General features: G+C 48.7%; 1 pseudogene; it reads right to left on the bottom strand.

The window, feature by feature from the left end:
• Positions 1-281: 281 nt before the first annotated feature.
• On the bottom strand, positions 282-13247 carry LOC130384350 (leucine-rich repeat LGI family member 3-like; annotated as a pseudogene).
• Between the last annotated feature and the right edge of the window lie 3611 nt (positions 13248-16858).

Genomic DNA, 16858 nt, shown 5'->3' with positions numbered 1-16858 from the left:
CCTTTGGAAATCGGCCTTTTCCTGTGTTTTAGTGACAGTCACAGTGGGAATTTCCATCTAGATGTACGCTGGATAGAGAAGCAACATTTGCTGCAGTCAACTGGGAGGGCTGGTAGACTGATCCATCCAGCACACATCCAGGTGCGAACGCCACTTGTGATGTCACTTTGGCACAGGAAAAGGCAGATCCTCAACAGCTTGCAAAAGGCCAATCACACTCCTCCTGTGTTTAACAGGGGGCCTTTACTGCGGATCTCTACTGGTTGGGTGTTAGGTGGTCTCTACTTGGCACGGAGGTCCACCAGCAGGTGCTGGTAGGCCAGGTATTCCCCTTTAAGCTGGCGGCCAGCAGATGTCCTGTTGTCCACAGAGACCAGGCTGAAGGCACGCGGCCCCCTGATGTTGAGCTCCTGGAAGGGCTGGAAAGCGCTGCGTGAGGTCGTCCCACAGGTAACACCCTGGAGAAGGAGAAGTCGCTGCCCAGCAGGAGGTACTGGCGCAGGGCCCACCGTGAAGGGGTACACCGCCATGGAGCCGCGCGACGGCAGCGTCTGGATCTCAACGAAGCGCTGGCCCTCCCAGCGCAGGATCTTGGAGTCGCCGAATGAAGCGCGTGGTGAGGCACAGGTAGAGCACCTTGCGCACCCAGAAGTGGCTTCACACATCGCACGTCGGCCAGCTCTGTGATCTGGGAGTAGAAGATGAACTTGCTTTTGGCTGCGGCTCCACTGGAAGATCACGGGCGGCTGGGAGGCGCTGGACAGGATCAGGTGCTGCCGCCCGCTGCCGGTGTCCAGGAACTCCACGTGTGTGTCGCGGTGCCAGGGGTGCAGGGACTGGTGGGTGTAGAAGCCGTTGCTGTTCCAGCGGTAGATGCTGGTGGAGCCGGCCTTGGAGCTGTCCGCCACCACGAAGTACCACTCCCGTCCAGCTGGAAGGTCTCGATGAAGTTGGGCTTCCTGACGCGCGTCGTGTCAATGTCCTGGATCTTCACGAAGCGCTGCGGGTCGTCGGCCCATCTAGGAGAAACGATGCATGAGAACTGACCATTACAGACAACAACATGGCGGCAGGGGGCCAGGTGGTAGAGCGGGTTGGCTGGTAACCGGAAGGTTGTTAGTTCCATCCCCGGTTTACTTGTTAGAAAACCGCTGTATAAATGCAGTCCATTTACCATTTAACCACAGTGTTTCTATTATCGACAAACTAATGATAGGCAGTATAATTAACGCTCAGTTAAGTCATCCTTCTAAACCTTGTGATTTGAGATCAGCAGTGTTTCCATGGTTTAAAGTCTTACTTGTAGATGTGGGAGCCTCCAAAGAGCTGGGCCACCACCATGTAGAGCGTGTTGTTGATCACCACCGGTTTGCAGTAGACGGCAGAGCGGGCTGTGAACACAAACACAGACGCACCCTATTCAAATGTCTTGATAATGCATTCATCACATTCCCTTCACACAACAACCCCGTCGTGGACTCACAGGTGATGTTGTGGAAGTTCTTGAAGAGCATCTCCACATGGTCCCAGATGTAAAGCGTGCAGAGCCTGTATCGGGCTGAGCAAAGACCACAAAGTGATCCTCGTTGAACTCATAGGACTCCACAGACACCGACTGGAAACGGAAGGTTCATAAACTGCGAAATCTATAGAGAGGGAGAGAGAGAGAGGTGAGGGAGAGAGAGAGAGAGAGTGAGGGAGAGAGAGAGAGTGGGGGAGAGAGAGAGAGAGAGAGAGAGAGAGGAGAGAGAGGAGAGAGAGAGAGAGAGAGAGAGGAGAGAGGAGAGAGAGAGAGAGAGAGAGAGAGAGTTATTACCTGCCCATAAATTGAAATCAAGTCCATGCCTTTTGAAGTCACTGAGCCTGACCATGAAAGGTAAAGGAGGGAAGGGCCAACCTGCACTGATGCAGTTGAAGTCCCGCGGGGTGAGGTCGTGGATCCTGCGTCCCTGGAACTCGAAGGGACTGGCGCAGTAGATGGCGGGCACCGAGGTGTTGGTCTGCTCCATCCAGTCCACCAGCCACTTGATCTTACAGTCGCAGCGGAACGAGTTCCCCCGCAGGTCTCTGGACAGAGCGTCAAAAGGGCGTTATTTAGAGTAAAGGAAAACCACCATATTTTTAGTATTCCCTAAGAAACACTCCCAATAAGTGGCTGTGTGAGTGCACATTCAGTTTCATGGCAGTGTGATGCTGCCAATGTTTCCACAGGGAACTTGGCTTTCCGCTGAGTGTTCAAAGCAGTACTGCGTCAAGGCACGGGGTCTGTTTCAGCGTGTTAACACTCACAGGTCAGTGAGGATGTCGAGGTGCTGGAAGAGCTGCCGGGGGCAGCAACTGCAGGTTGTTGTTGGACAGAGACCTGGAGGATCAGCAGGAAAGAGCAGCTGTTAGCACTACGGCTGAACCATAACACACACAGTCGGACCATGAGAGGTATTCTGGTTGAATGTAAAGATAAAAACAAAAATACAATATTACATTGATCAAATGTTTTCTGGTTTAATATTACATTGATCAAATGTGTTCTGGTTTAATATTACATTGATCAAAGTTGGTCTGGTTTGATGTAAGTATAAAAACAATATACAATATTAAATTGATCAAATTGTGGAGAACAGATAGAAGGGGATACTTTACAGGTGGGTCAAGACTTGAGTCCTCTGAAGGTGTTCTTGCAGAGAGCCTGGATGTCGTTATTCTCTATGAACCTGAGGGACAGAGTCAGCTTCAGAGATTCGCTCATGTTTCACAAACATGGAGAACATCAATAGTTTGTCAATAGGCAGTAGGATAGAATCCAATAGTACCAAAACAACTGGGCACACTTTTAAATTAGATAATTAGAGATTATCTAAGAGATAATAAAATTTGGTTTAGTTTAGATAAAGATACTGTATGTACTATACATATATATTTAAAACAATGTTATTATATTAATACCAACACATACACTATAACTACTCAACAAAACAAAAATAATCAAATGAGTTTCAACGTCATCATTGAAGCCCACTCTGCCTTGGTCGTGTATGGAGGATAACAGCGTGTGCACTTATCACAGACGATCCAGCCGAGGCTGGCCATGAAAATATTATTAGCATTCACAGCGGGTCGCTGGGGTTCTACCCGTTAATGCAGAGGCTCTGTAATGGGCTGCTGCACAATCTGCCCAATCCCTCTTTAAAGCCTGATGGACTGTGTTGCTGGAGGGCTGCACACCCATCGCCAAACGGTTCACCGTGAAGCCTTCAACCTGTGGGCTTTCAGCCGCTTGTGCAGCTTAAAGGATAAGGATGAGGAAACGTTTCTGTTCCAAAGCCTAGCAACGCTTCTGATACCAAACGGGGCAGAGCCTGAGTATTCTAACGTTCCTCTAGTGAGACGTGGACGTTTAACCCTCAACGATGGAGGCACAGCAGAGCCTGTAGAGCCGTAGGGCTGTAGGGCAGCAGTGTGAAACACTTATACTGGTGTAGGAATCACTTAGAGTTACTGGTGTAGCCAGTGTGAGCACTAAGAGGTACTGGTGTAGTCAGGGCAGGGGTCATTGTGAAACACTTACAGGTACTGGGGTCTGGGGGTACTGGGGTGGTCAGTGTGAACCATTTACAGGTACTGGTGTGGTCAGTGTTAAACACTTACAGGTACTGGTGTGGTCAGTGGTCAGTGTTAAACACTTACAGGTACTGGTGTGGTCAGTGTGAAACACTTACAGGTACTGTTTTGGTCAGTGGTCAGTGTGAAACACTTACAGGTACTGGTGTGGTCAGTGGTCAGTGTGAAACACTTACAGGTACTGTTTTGGTCAGTGGTCATTGTGGAACATTACAGGTACTGTTGTGGTCAGTAGTTAGTTTGAAACACTTACAGGTACTGCAGGTGAGACAGGCCAGCGAAGGCGTCGTCCGACACTTGAGTAAACGTATTGGAGTTCAGTAAACTGTGGAAAAGCAAAAGCAAGCCGATCAAGTCCCAGACGTTCATGACTGCTTGTCTGGTGGAACGACGTGTGTGTGGTACTTGAGCTGGGTGACCCCTTGTGCAAACAAATCTGTTTTCATAAAGGTTCTGGTTTCTGTAGCTCAACAGTGTGATTCAACAGCAACACAACACAATACAAGCAACACACAGTGCCTTCTCTTAATAGCCCCCCACACACACACACACACACACACACACACACACACACACACACACACACACACACACACACACACACACACACACACACACACACACACACACACACACACACCCACGTGGGGACCTCCACACACACACACACACACTCGATTGCATCTGAGGACACAAGCGGGGCATTGTGTGAGTGTAAGGGAGCTGAAGGGACTCAGTCTTTGGTAACATTCACACTGGTCCAGAGACACTTTACTCTTATTACTGCAATCTCACCACTGTGTTCAATAGCCATTTATTCTAGTGGCTGTCGTCCTGCCATCTCAACGTTACCAAGAGAGACGCCGTCTTGATTAAAGAACGATGCAGGGCATATGAAGGGAAGAAATAAACCTTCTCTTTCTAAAGTTTTAACAACCAAGAAAGCATAAGTGGACTGAGACAAATGTGTTGTTAAGTGTTCCCTTAATCAAGGAGGGAAAGAACAGCGGTAATATAAGACCTGAGTGCTAGAGGGATGCCCCCCATCTGGGTGTGTAGGTGGCATACTGTAACAGTAAGATGCTGGTAGACCACTGGTTTTTAACTTTTTTAGCATCAGGACCCAAATGTGTCAATAGTCGCCCAAAAATAAATAAGGACCAATATTTGAGTTATAAAAGGGGCCCTTCACTTACTGTTAAAGACATGGAGGGACAACCATTGTGTCTAACCCAATAACATAGTATGCCATTGAAGCATTTGTTAATCCTTCTTTCCGATGCTCTGGGACCCTGTCTAAAGGCCCTCCCGACCAACGCCTAGGTCGCAGCCCACCAGCTGAGGATCACTGTGGTGCAGGGAGGAGACCAGAGAGCAGAATACTCACAGGAACTGCAGCATCTGTAGATGAGAGAAGGCTCCCTCTGGGATGGTGGTGAAAGCTGCGTTCACCATCGTCCTGTTGGAGCATAGAAACGATTTAATAACGTTTCACACGTTAAAAGTAACAATGCTTATTTGGTTCATGGTGTTATGGGTACTTTGTTTCTGATCTTGTGTTTTGTAACTGCGTATGAGGGGCCACTGCTGGTGTGTACTCCCAAAGTGCTTGTGTATTTTCCTCTGTGGTTCCTGGCGGTCTCTTCTGTAATCCAGCAGGATGCAGATTAAAGTGTAGCATGATCCTGTTTTTCTAATTTGATTAAAGACGAATGTCTTTAGAGGTAATCTAGATAGGACTAGCGTTTGCTGAGAATTGCACCTGCCACTTAGACACGCTCAACTCCTCAGTCTCCTTGCCAAAGTTTGGGCTACTGCAGTTAGAATCTGAGCCAGGCCTAAATCTTTATCAGATCGAGGACTCACACAGCGCCCTGCTCCCTTGTTGTCTCTATTGTGACAACCAGGCGACCCTTTTGCTTGCCTGCACTCTTGTAATTCCCTGGGCTGCTGCTCCAACACAATCCCAGCCCCCCTTCACCGGCCGACCCTGTTCAGTGATCGATACGGCTCGAAAATAACATACATTATCCTCCTTCTCTCTGTGGAACACTCTGAGGAACTGTAAAATCTCTCCCCCACACACACACACTAAACCTCTGGGCCTGCGGCTGACACTATCTCTGCCTCAGAGAGAGTGTGTATCTCTCTGTTCTCCTTCACACATCCCCCCTAGGAAATGCATGACCTCTTGGCTAGCAGGCATATGCGAGCTATTGTTAGTGAGTCTCACAGGAGCTGGCCACAGGATGACGACGCTCCACTACTCATGTACTGGCATCGTGGGGCTCTTGTCATAGCTATTATAGCTAGCTGATTTCGGGCCAGGAATGAGCAGAGACTGCTGAAAACAAAGCATCATCTGTCCATTGGGTCATCATCTGTAACAGAGTGGCATGTGAGTGGCAGCATGGCCCGTCCCCTTCTCCAGGTCCCAGCCTGAACCATGTCACACATTGCTTGTGTGACTTTACGCTGTAAGATAACCGATGACCGTATAACTGTGTTGATATAGCTATGTGAGCTAAAACAGAAGCAAGACAACATGTGGCGATGCTGGTATTATGTCAAAGCATCATATATGTGGTTGTGTGTGCATCTCCACACTAGTGGACAACCCAGCACACCACAGCCACATGATCACAGTCCGACTATAAACACACACACACGGCTCCCTCTCAGTGGGGGGGGGGGGGGGGGGGGGGCTGTACTCACAAGGAGATGATCCCCGGGGGGAAGCTCTTAGGGATGGCCTTGGTGTCCACGCAGAAGGCGCTGTCCTTGGTGCAAGAGCAGGTGCTGGGGCAGCGGGGGATCTTGGGGGCCCGCTTGGCCCCCCCCACCTCTGGCCCCTCCAGCAGGCAGAGGAGGAGAGCCAGGGCCAGCGCACCGGCTGCCAGACCCCGGGGACAACCGGCCCAGCCGCGGTCCACCATCATCTCCTTCTTCTCCTTCTTCTCCTTCTAAACTAAAGGCGGGACACGAAGACGGGGTGAGAGCAGAGAGGTAGGCGAGGGGGGTACTTCTGGAAGTGTCTTCTGTTCCCGTTGGATTGGCTCACTGAGCAGCCGGTGATGAGCACTCCTGCAGTGTAGTGTTCCTGAAGCTCGATGGCAGCGCTGGTGATGCAGACCGAAGGGTGAGCGGGCGAGGCGTAAAACAAGGAGGAGGGGGAGAGAGAGAGAGAGAGAGCTGGAGTCTGAGCGAGGAACAGAAGAGGTGTAGTCCTCCTATCCTCTGTGGGTACTCTGCAGCTTCTCTGGGTTTGTGCTCTCTCATTCTCTCTCTCTCTCTCTCTCTCTCTCTCTCTCTCTCTCTCTCTCTCTCTCTCTCTCTCTCTCTCTCTCCCTCTCCTCTCTCTCCCCCACTCCTCTCTCATCTCTCTCTACTGCAAGAGGGGAGAGTGAGGGTTCTTTCTCCGCACTAGGACCTGTACGCAGTGCCGCTGACACTGAATAATTTAGCCTCATATGGAACACAGAAAACCTATAAACGATAGCTCCAGTGGTGGCTGTCTGGGGGAAGGGGAGAGGGGGAGCGGGGGAGGGGAGAGGGAATCTTGCCTCCAAGATTTATGTTTGAGGCAATACTGCATTGATTACAGAAGTTGGGATGAGACTCGCTGGATGGGAGCTAGTATTATCAAGGATGTTGGGAACTTCAGTGTGTGTGCGTGTGCGTGTGAGTGCGTGCGTGAGTGTGTGTGTGTGTGTGTGTGTGTGTGTGTGTGTGTGTGTGTGTGTGTGTGTGTGTGTGTGTGTGTGTGTGTGTGTGTGTGTGTGTGTGTGTGTGTGTGTGTGTGTGTGTGTGTGTGTGTGTGTGAGTGAGTGTAAATGTGTGCGTAACTGATTCACTATCAAAATGGCTGTTGGATAATAAGTATTCAATGATCATAAGGAAAAAAAAACGAATTCTTCAAAGATAAATAAATATATAGGCCGACAATGTGTTAAGCCATTAGGCCAACATTCCCCACAGTTTTTATTGTAAAACACCTTAGACCGTTTCATGCCGTAAGACAAACACAGGTGTCGCTCATAGAATTACTTATGGGACTTCTAATTCTGACTGAATCTATCTGACAGAATAAGAAGTCTAACCGGGCCCTGGTACTTAGAAAGGGCAATCCAATAATAAGCGTTTGTCCTACAATGACCCCTCTGCGAAAAGGGTATACAGGAACATAAACAAGATGTAGTTGAACAATTAATAAGCAATCACCCGTTTGATGCCACTGTTCAGTGGTTCTCACTCCCGGTCCTCGACACCAGGAGGTGCTGTGGCCTAAAACATGACGTTCAGCGAGGAGCGATGAAAGTCGGAGACGAGGTGAATAGCAGCTGAGCTGGCAGGACGGAGCCCCGGTGCCAGGCACTGCGAGTTCGCGGGGACAACAACGCTGTTGTCCCGAGCAGAAAGCCGCTACCTTTAAAGCAGTCTGCTGTCTGAAATTAACATCAGGCCATTAGGCCTGTAGGATGTAAAAAATAAACCGTTTTTATAGGGAAATGGGGTAAAATTATTAAAACGGAAAGCCAATTTTCAATGAATTAAATGTTCATATGGAGAAGTTTGTCCCGCAGTGTATTTTGCCTCAAGGAACCATAAGGTCCTACAGGGAAGATTTGACTGTACCTTTACGATTTGGTACATTACGTAGCCTACTACTTAATACTGCCCGACTTTACGGTATTAATTTGGTTTGGATTAAGTTATAAATGGCCGAGCTACAATTATGCAAAGGAGCTTCCATTATTCAACCAATCCCCTAACCCTAACCCCAAGGGGTTAATCCGAAACCCCAGAGGCCTAAATTGTGGTGTGCTCATCACAAGGTGGTACCATGGCAGAGATATCCCCCACTACAAGTCTTTACTTGTTGTGGAAGTGGCAGAGACGTCAGACGCAGTCTTTATGATTCATAATATCATCCGAGGCGCACATAGCTTTTGGCCGTGATATTAGATATAATATTATATAAATACCCATATAATATTATAATTATTATATAATATTATATTATAATTACTATAATATTATATGGTATAGATATAGAGCTCCAGGAGACCGCAAACGGCAACAATCCCTTCTCCTCCATGCTGTGGTTCTATCTGACAGCTTATTGGTCAATGGGCAGCAGCTCATTTGCATTAAAGCTACAGACACCAGAAACAGCGCATTCTGAAGGGACTGAAACAGGGGGGAATAGCGGTAGGCACAATTTTTTTCCTAAAAGCTATTTCCAGAAAAAACAGCTTCAAAAACATGTTTTCTAGAACTCAAATACTATGTCTACTTGTTGGGAAAACACCATAATATGTCTCCTTTAAAGCAACATGCCACCGACAAAGTTTACAGACTCTACGCGAAGACGCATGAGTGACGCGGTAAACCAGAAGAATAGAAGAGAAGAAAATACAATTGATGATAATGGATACCAATTCCAGAAACGTATTATTTTAATCGAAATTAAATCATTTATTGTTGGTTATTAAAGCTATACTGTACGATGTGAGAGAGCTAGCATGATTTGAAATTAGCTTCTCTTCGGAGTTCCGTTTAACTCCTCCCCCGCCCTTCAGGACTCCCTGCCCCCACCCCTCGACACAGAGCCGTGCACGAGCGCTGCTGCTGCTTACGGGTTACTTCAACGGCAACCATTGCGTCACTTTTCAGGCCATTCAACTCCCTCAGCTGTCGCCATCCCTGAAAAGCTAATCCAATATTTATTCTCGTTTTTCCTCGAGCAGTCTCCAACTTCTTTTTTGTTGCTGCCTTTTCAGTTTCTGTCTTTCTTTTTCTTGCCTTTTTAAAAGGATGAACCGGGGCAAGTAACGGTGGCAGTGGTAACTTCAGTTGTTTCTCTTCCATTGTGTAAACGTTGTAGGCTCACTAGTCCACTGTCATGAACTACTATGACAACAACGCTTTCTTTGCCCTCCGTGAACGCGCTCAGGCCGGCTCAGGCTCGTACACAGAGGGGAGAGAACACGCAGGCTTGTGATTGGTTCTTTAGATTCGGGTACAGTGTCTCCGATTGGTAAGCATTTTAACAGGTTTATAGCAGATACAGAATTCGTTTTTTTTTCGCTTCTTTTTCATTGCCCATAAGTTATTTATTGCTGCAGGATGTAAAAAACAATTTCAACAACATATTAAAAAGTGCATATTACTGGATCCCGTACAATATGCCTTTAAGCACACAATGTACACCGTAAGAAAAGAAAATGTCGACTTCACATATAAGAAAGACTACTGGGGGCAGTTAATTTCAACATCAACATAAATTGAGCCCCTTTTTTTCACATGTGAATTGGCCAAAATTATTTTCGTTGGCCAAGTCAGACTTAAGTGATTCTCACTGTCACTGTTGTCGACAACCTGATTGAAATCAGTACGACGAGATGCATGGATCAAAAGAGCGCTTGTTCTAGACCAGGGGTCTCAAACTCCCGGCCCGGGGGCCAATTGAGGCTCGCGGAATGATATTTTGTGGCCCCCTACTTGACATCTAAGTTTAGTGTTAGTGCGGCCCGCGCGATGTTGTCAACGCACATTTGTGCTGAGTGGCTTGCCACGATTTTTTATCACTTGTGATAGGGTGACCAGATGTCCCTGTTTTGCCTGGACAGTCCCAATTTTGAGTTGCGTGTCCTGAGTCCCGACAAAAGCCGAAGGACGCTAAAATGTCCTGGTTTCCACCAACCGCTATGAAATGTCCCCTGTTGTCAGCGATAACATAGCCAACGTGATCTAAATATAGCCCGATCATTAACTTAGGTTGGGTCAGTTGTGCTCTTTTGTTTGGGGAATACTTGATGAGGCCAAGCCTGACCCAGACTCTACCTCCAGCGGTCCCCGGGTAAGTCGAGTTTGAGACCCCTGTTCTTAGACCAACTTCGGAAAGCTGTAGTTCCACCGTTGAGACGCTAGAGTTCAGCAATACTCCCCGTCATGCAATGACGTCGGTTAGGAAAAGTGGAGTCTAATTCATTTTAAACAGCGCTGTGTTTTCCTATGTTCGAAAGGAAGCACCTATTCATCTCTCCTTGACCCGATGAGGTTTTCCACAAAGATTAAGGAAAGGAGGCATAAAGGTTAGGAGATTTGACTATTCGTAGAGGCCCCTGGTCTGCGGTATTTTAGTTGGTTTCCTCCTTCCAAATTTTCTGCGTCCAATCAGCGAACAGAGAGAGTGGCTGAGAACAATGACGTTAAAGTCAGCTCTCGTTGACGGACATCTTTACGCACAGTGTTTGTTTTGTTTACAGCCTGCGCGCAACGTTATTCCTGGCCAAACGTTAGCGATTGGTTATGGCAGATCCAGAGTGGCACTGGGCAGATACAATAGTTTTGAACTTCAACAGAAACCCGCCTTCAAGTGAGTTAACGTTTGTCAATTGAGTATGTCCAGACATTCTGTGCAAATGAAATGAAGTACGAGACTCTGGTAGGACCAGGCTAGGAAAAACACTGACTTCAACCACTCTAAAGGCGAACAACTCAGGGTTTTTAAGGTGCTACATGTGTAGAAACTGGACGTAAGTCCCTCTTCTGTGATGGGGGCGCCATAACTCACAACCAAACAAAAACAATCAGCCCCATTGTTCGATCAATCGCAAGTCGGCTTTAAAGCGGCCCAGGGACTTGAAAATCGGCTTGCTCGCTCATTATCCCTGTTAGCATTAGCATGTCAGGGGAGCGTGTCTATGTTCCCCGGGTCCTATGTTCCCCGGGTCCTATGTTCCCCGGGTCCTATGTTCCCCTCTTTGCATGAGACTGGGGAACATAGGACCCTTTTTTTAAAAAAGGGTCCTTTGTTCCCCGCTATTCCAAAAAAGGGTCCTATGTTCCCCGATATGTACGTGACCGGGGATCATAGGACCCTTTTTTTTTAAAAGGGTCCTATGTTAGTGGACCGTTTTTAGCATTGCCTGTGTCTGGCAATGCCGCATAGGACCCTTTTCCAGAAAAAGGGTCCTATACTCCCCGGTATGTATTGCTACAGGGGAACATAGGACCCTGTTTGGGAAAAACGAGGAATATAGGACCTTTTTTAAAAAAAAGGGTCCTATGTTCCCCGAACGGGGAACATTGGTCCCGGGGAACATAGGACCCGGGGAACATAGGGATGACCCCCATGTGAGCATGCTCACTTGTTAGCCTTGCTAGCATTATTATATCAGCATGCTCGCATATTAGCCTTGCGAGCATTAGCATGTCAGCGTGCTCGCTTATGAGCCTTGCTAGCATTAGCATGTCAGCGTGCTCACTTATTAGCCTTGCTAGCATTAGCATGTCAGTGTGCTCGCTCATTAGCACCACTATCATTTTGAATGTCAGAATGCTCGCTTGTTAGCTAGCATTAGCATGTCATGGAATATTGGGCACACATCATGTTTGCTTCCACACCCATTTTCTTCTGAAAATGCACATGCCGCGACAGGTCTGGTTATGATGGACGTCTAGAATTGGGCTACTTGCGTGTGCATGTTTTTCTTTTGACTTTGATTCATTAGGGCCTGACAACATTTCCCAGGAAGTTCAGTGTACTTAAAGAGGTGCTTGTTGGTTGTTGTTTTTCTCCGTAAATGCTTCAGCTTACTCCTGAAAGCGCTCCACCCAGCTCACCTCCGGTGGGAACCAGTTTAATTGCACAGAGAGAGGGACAGCATGTAGCAGCAGCTGGAAAACATAGGCTGCCAACTCTTTAATAAGGACATGGTAGCCCAAAATATATTAACGTTTAATCTTTACCGTAAAATGGATGATTCAATTACTTTATTATTATTATTATTATTATCATTATTATTATTATTATTTTATTATTATTATTATTGATATAAACAAATTATTCTTGTGGCCATCTTTTTATAAAAATAGGACATAGGTTATGGTCGACTTTAATGTCTGGATTTATTCATAAACCAAAATGATTTGGGATATCAAGCAAAGAAAGATTCTGTCTTTGTAATCTTCTGTGGGCACAAACAAGATGAGGTAGACATATTTTTTTGTTTGTATGGAAATCTTTGTGGGTTTCTAAAGATTCAACATGTTCCCTTTAATAGTGCATGTCCATTCAAAAAATAACCACAATACCAGCTGTGTTCCTAGAACCAGATTATTTTATTTCCAGATTGCCGTAGACGAGTGAAAATCAAGTTGCGGAAAAACACTCTTCCTCAGAACTTAGGGGGTAGGACTTAGCAGAGGTAGCATTCAGCGACTGCCATGTTGAGGTGGCACAAATGAGTCATCAAACCAAAACAGGCCTTTTCTCAAACCTTAGCAGCAGACACCCCCACCGTATCCTGTTCTGTCTGGCTTTGCTGCTCTAAAGCAGAGCCTTCACGTCTGCGTCTGGACCAGCTCCAGGTTCTTCTCTCGATGCTGGAGACTCAGTGTTTGGATTAGTGGCGGAACTACGTCAAGGGCGAGGACGGTCGCCCACATCCACCACCAAGATGGCTGTGGCCATCCCATGAGGGGCCAAGAGCCCAGAAAGACCCTCTGTCTCCGCCCCTAACATCTGTTGGCCGTTGGGCTTTTGTTTCTCCACATACCTGCTGGGACTCTGGGCCACTCTGGGAGAAGCACGATTTCAGGGCTTGGAAAAACCATGTCATATTTCATGGGATTTCTTCTTCGAGAAAGCCTCCAGCTGACTCTGTATTCATGCCTTAAGACCTACAGTGACAGCGTGAATATAGTATGTTGTTGTAGACATTCGTACGCTAAATCTCCAGCAGTTCTGTGCAATATGATCATTAGTTAGAAAAGTGTAAACACAAACATGGACAGACAAGGACAGCGTGAGATGGATTGGTCCCGCCAGCCGCCGCCCGTTGATGGATCACCTGTGGTTCCTCGTGACGTCACAGAGAACAAGGCACGATCACCCGCCTGAGCATGAGTCAAGAGCCACTTTATATGCAGGGCCACCGACAAGCATCATGTGACAGGGAAACTCAATAAAGCATGTGTTTGTCCCCGCAGTGTGACCCGCGGCACTCATCTGTCCTCATAGACGATTCCACCTGTAAAAGGCTCCTGTAACGTCGTCACCAGGCCCCTAATGCCCATCATCATTCCTCATTTGGTGTCCCTAGGGGGGAGGTCTCTAGCCAGCTACTGTACGTGATGAGGTGGGGGTCAACCTCGCCGAGAGTGAACCAGCCTCCAAACATTGAGGTAGTATGTGTGAGCCTAGCTAGAGCTAGCTGGATACTGAGTGTGCTCTCCGTTTCCCCAGGGAAGGACAGCGTGGATCCTGTCTGTTTCCTTGGCTTCCTCTCCTGGTGTGGGGAGGGGGGCGGCTCAGACATTGGGAAGGTATGTCAGGCAATCTCATCCCACCAGGCTCAATTCAATTAAAGAGAGTACAAAGACATATGGCTCAGAGGCCTGTGATATGATTAGAGAGCCGGCGTTGATTCATGCCCTCCCTTATCTCGTTGTCACTGACGGCACAGGGCCTTAAGTGGGGACACTCAGAGAAAGGTGCTGGGGGGTTACTCAGTCTTAGAAAGCTAAGGCTCTGTTGTTTGGCTGCCAGGTATCGTCCGCTCTTATTTATTATTGTTTTGGGAAGACTTATTGTTTCATCCCAGTGGTGTTGATGGCAACAGAAGGCAGTGGTTGTCCTCCCAGGACAGCCCATGTTTATCACTAGAGGCCGTCCGAAGGCCATGTGCTGGTTCTCAAGAGCGGCATTACACAGGATGTCTGTTGGTGTCTGGCAACGTAAACACAGCCATGTACCCAACGCACACTGAACACAGTCCAGTAACCACCATACGCTGAACACAGGACAGCCCAGTACCCACCACACACTGAACAAAGGTCAGCCCAGTAACCACCACAAACTGAACACAGCCCAGTACCCATCACACACTGACTAAAGGTCATCCCAGTACCAATCACACACTGACCACAAGTCAGCCCAGTACCCACCACACACTAAACACAGCCCAGTACCCATCAAACACTGACCACAGGTCAGCCCAGTAACTACCACACACTGAACACAGCCCAGTACCCATCACACACTGACCAAAGGTCAGCTCAGTACCCACCACACACTGAACACAGCCCAGTACCCACCACACACTGACCACAGGTCTGCCCAGTACCCACCGCACATTCAACTCAGGTCAGCCCAGTACCCACCGCACACTGATAGTTATCTGTGGGCTCAGTGGGGCAGATGAGACCTTTAGGACTCAGAGGTTCAGGACCAGGTCTCCCCGGATGGTCAGCATGGAGCTGAACCAGAGGAAAGCCAGGAGGACGGCCGACTCCCAGAGCCACCATGATGACACCATTTGGGTTTTCAGGCATGATAATGTACATATTCATATTCACCCACACAGACACACAGACACACGGAAACACACACACACACACACACACAAGCACACACAAACACCCCCTCCGACACACGCACCCTCATACACACACTCCCACACACACACACGCACACATTCTCTCACACACGCCAACACACACACAAGCACACACACACACACACACACACACACACACACACACTCGGACACACACACACGCTAACACACACACATCACACATACACACCCCCTGTTACCCCCCCCCCCCCCACACACACACACCCTCTGTGGGGCGGGCTGCCATTACAGACAGAGGATCTGTCCCCTGTGAGCGGGATGTGTTGAAGGAATGTGTGTCCAGGTATCCTCCTGTCGCGGGGGGGGGCGGGCTTGGCTCGCCCGTTGATCCTGTTTGATAAAGGCCCTGACAGGCCGGATTAGGTGTCTCCTGCCTGGAGGAGCCCCGTCTCTCCGCTCGGCCCAAGAAAGTCGATCTGGTGGGAAAGGGGCGGGGCCCTGCCCCCGGGCTCGCTGCTTTTGGGACGCAAACTCACCGTCGAGCAGATGCACACACAGACACACACACACATACGCATACACACGCACATACACACACTAACAAAGCGCAAACACACACACACACACACACACACACACACACACACACACATGGATGTACACACACACAGATACACACACACAGACACCCGCAAAAGCCCATACACGCATTTGCACGCACACACATGCACACACACACACGAAAACTCATACACAGTGCAAACACACACACATACACACACACACACACGCATACATACACACATACACACACCCTCCTTACACTCTAACACACACACACACACCTGTCTCACCGTGGGCGAAACAATGACACCCTTGCTCATCTCATTTAACTGACCACACCCTTGCGTGTCGACTATAGAAATCTTATTTTTTTGTATATATCCGCGAATGGTTGAGAACTAGGCACAGGCAGGCAGGCAGACAGACAGGCAGGCAGGCAGGCGGACAGGCAGGCAGACAGACAGACAGTTCTCCACGGAATAGCTAAAGCAGCATTCCTGAGTGTGAAGCGATGCAGCGCTGTGGGGAGAGGCAGGAAGAGGGCAGGAAGGGATCGAGGGACACTGGGGAGGGCTGCAGTGAGTGACAGGCCATGGCCCGGGCTCACCCCCTCTGTCACACCCGTCCCCGGAGCTGCCGACGTTCTACGGGCCCTGTCACACGCTGGACCGGGCTGGGGGCCGGAGCTCGGAGCACGGGCCCGTCAACAAGCAGAGGGCAGCGGCATGAGGTGGGGCGCTCGCTATCGTTTGACTCCGCCGTCGTCTCTCCTGCTCCACCCCTCCTCCCAGCCAGCGTTTAGCCAGCAATGCTGCTCACTAGATATTTGCATCTTCACAAAGCAATGCATAGTTTTGTTCTATTGCAGAATAATTTGCTGTTACGGCCCCAACTACGCCCTAAACCTCAGCGGCCGCACGTGTAAACAAAACAGCAGCTCTCCGGCTAAGCCGCTGGTGAGCCGGCTGGGAGCGCCACGGTTACAGTTAGCAAACAATGGGCTGTAAAAGCCTGCATGGGTTTACTGATCAACCTCATGCTAAGAAGTGTTCTGCACATCATCTCGGTTCTCAGTGAGCACCCCCCTCCCTGCTGGAGAACAGCTCATTTAGGATGCAGAGGCTGGTTTACCCAACCATGGGGGGGTAAGCCCCCCATGTAGCCCCCAAAATGCTGCCCATCCCTGGGGTACAACATGGCTGTCTCTGCTGCAGTCTTTCATTTCATACCCCTTATCTCATTGTGACAGCTTGCCCCCTATATCCTCACCTCCTCTCCCCCCCCCCTCCCCGCCTCCTCCATAAATA

The sequence above is a fragment of the Gadus chalcogrammus genome, chromosome 6 (assembly GCF_026213295.1).
Source record: "Gadus chalcogrammus isolate NIFS_2021 chromosome 6, NIFS_Gcha_1.0, whole genome shotgun sequence".
Lineage (NCBI taxonomy): Eukaryota > Metazoa > Chordata > Actinopteri > Gadiformes > Gadidae > Gadus > Gadus chalcogrammus.
This window is presented reverse-complemented; position numbering and strand designations above follow the sequence as displayed.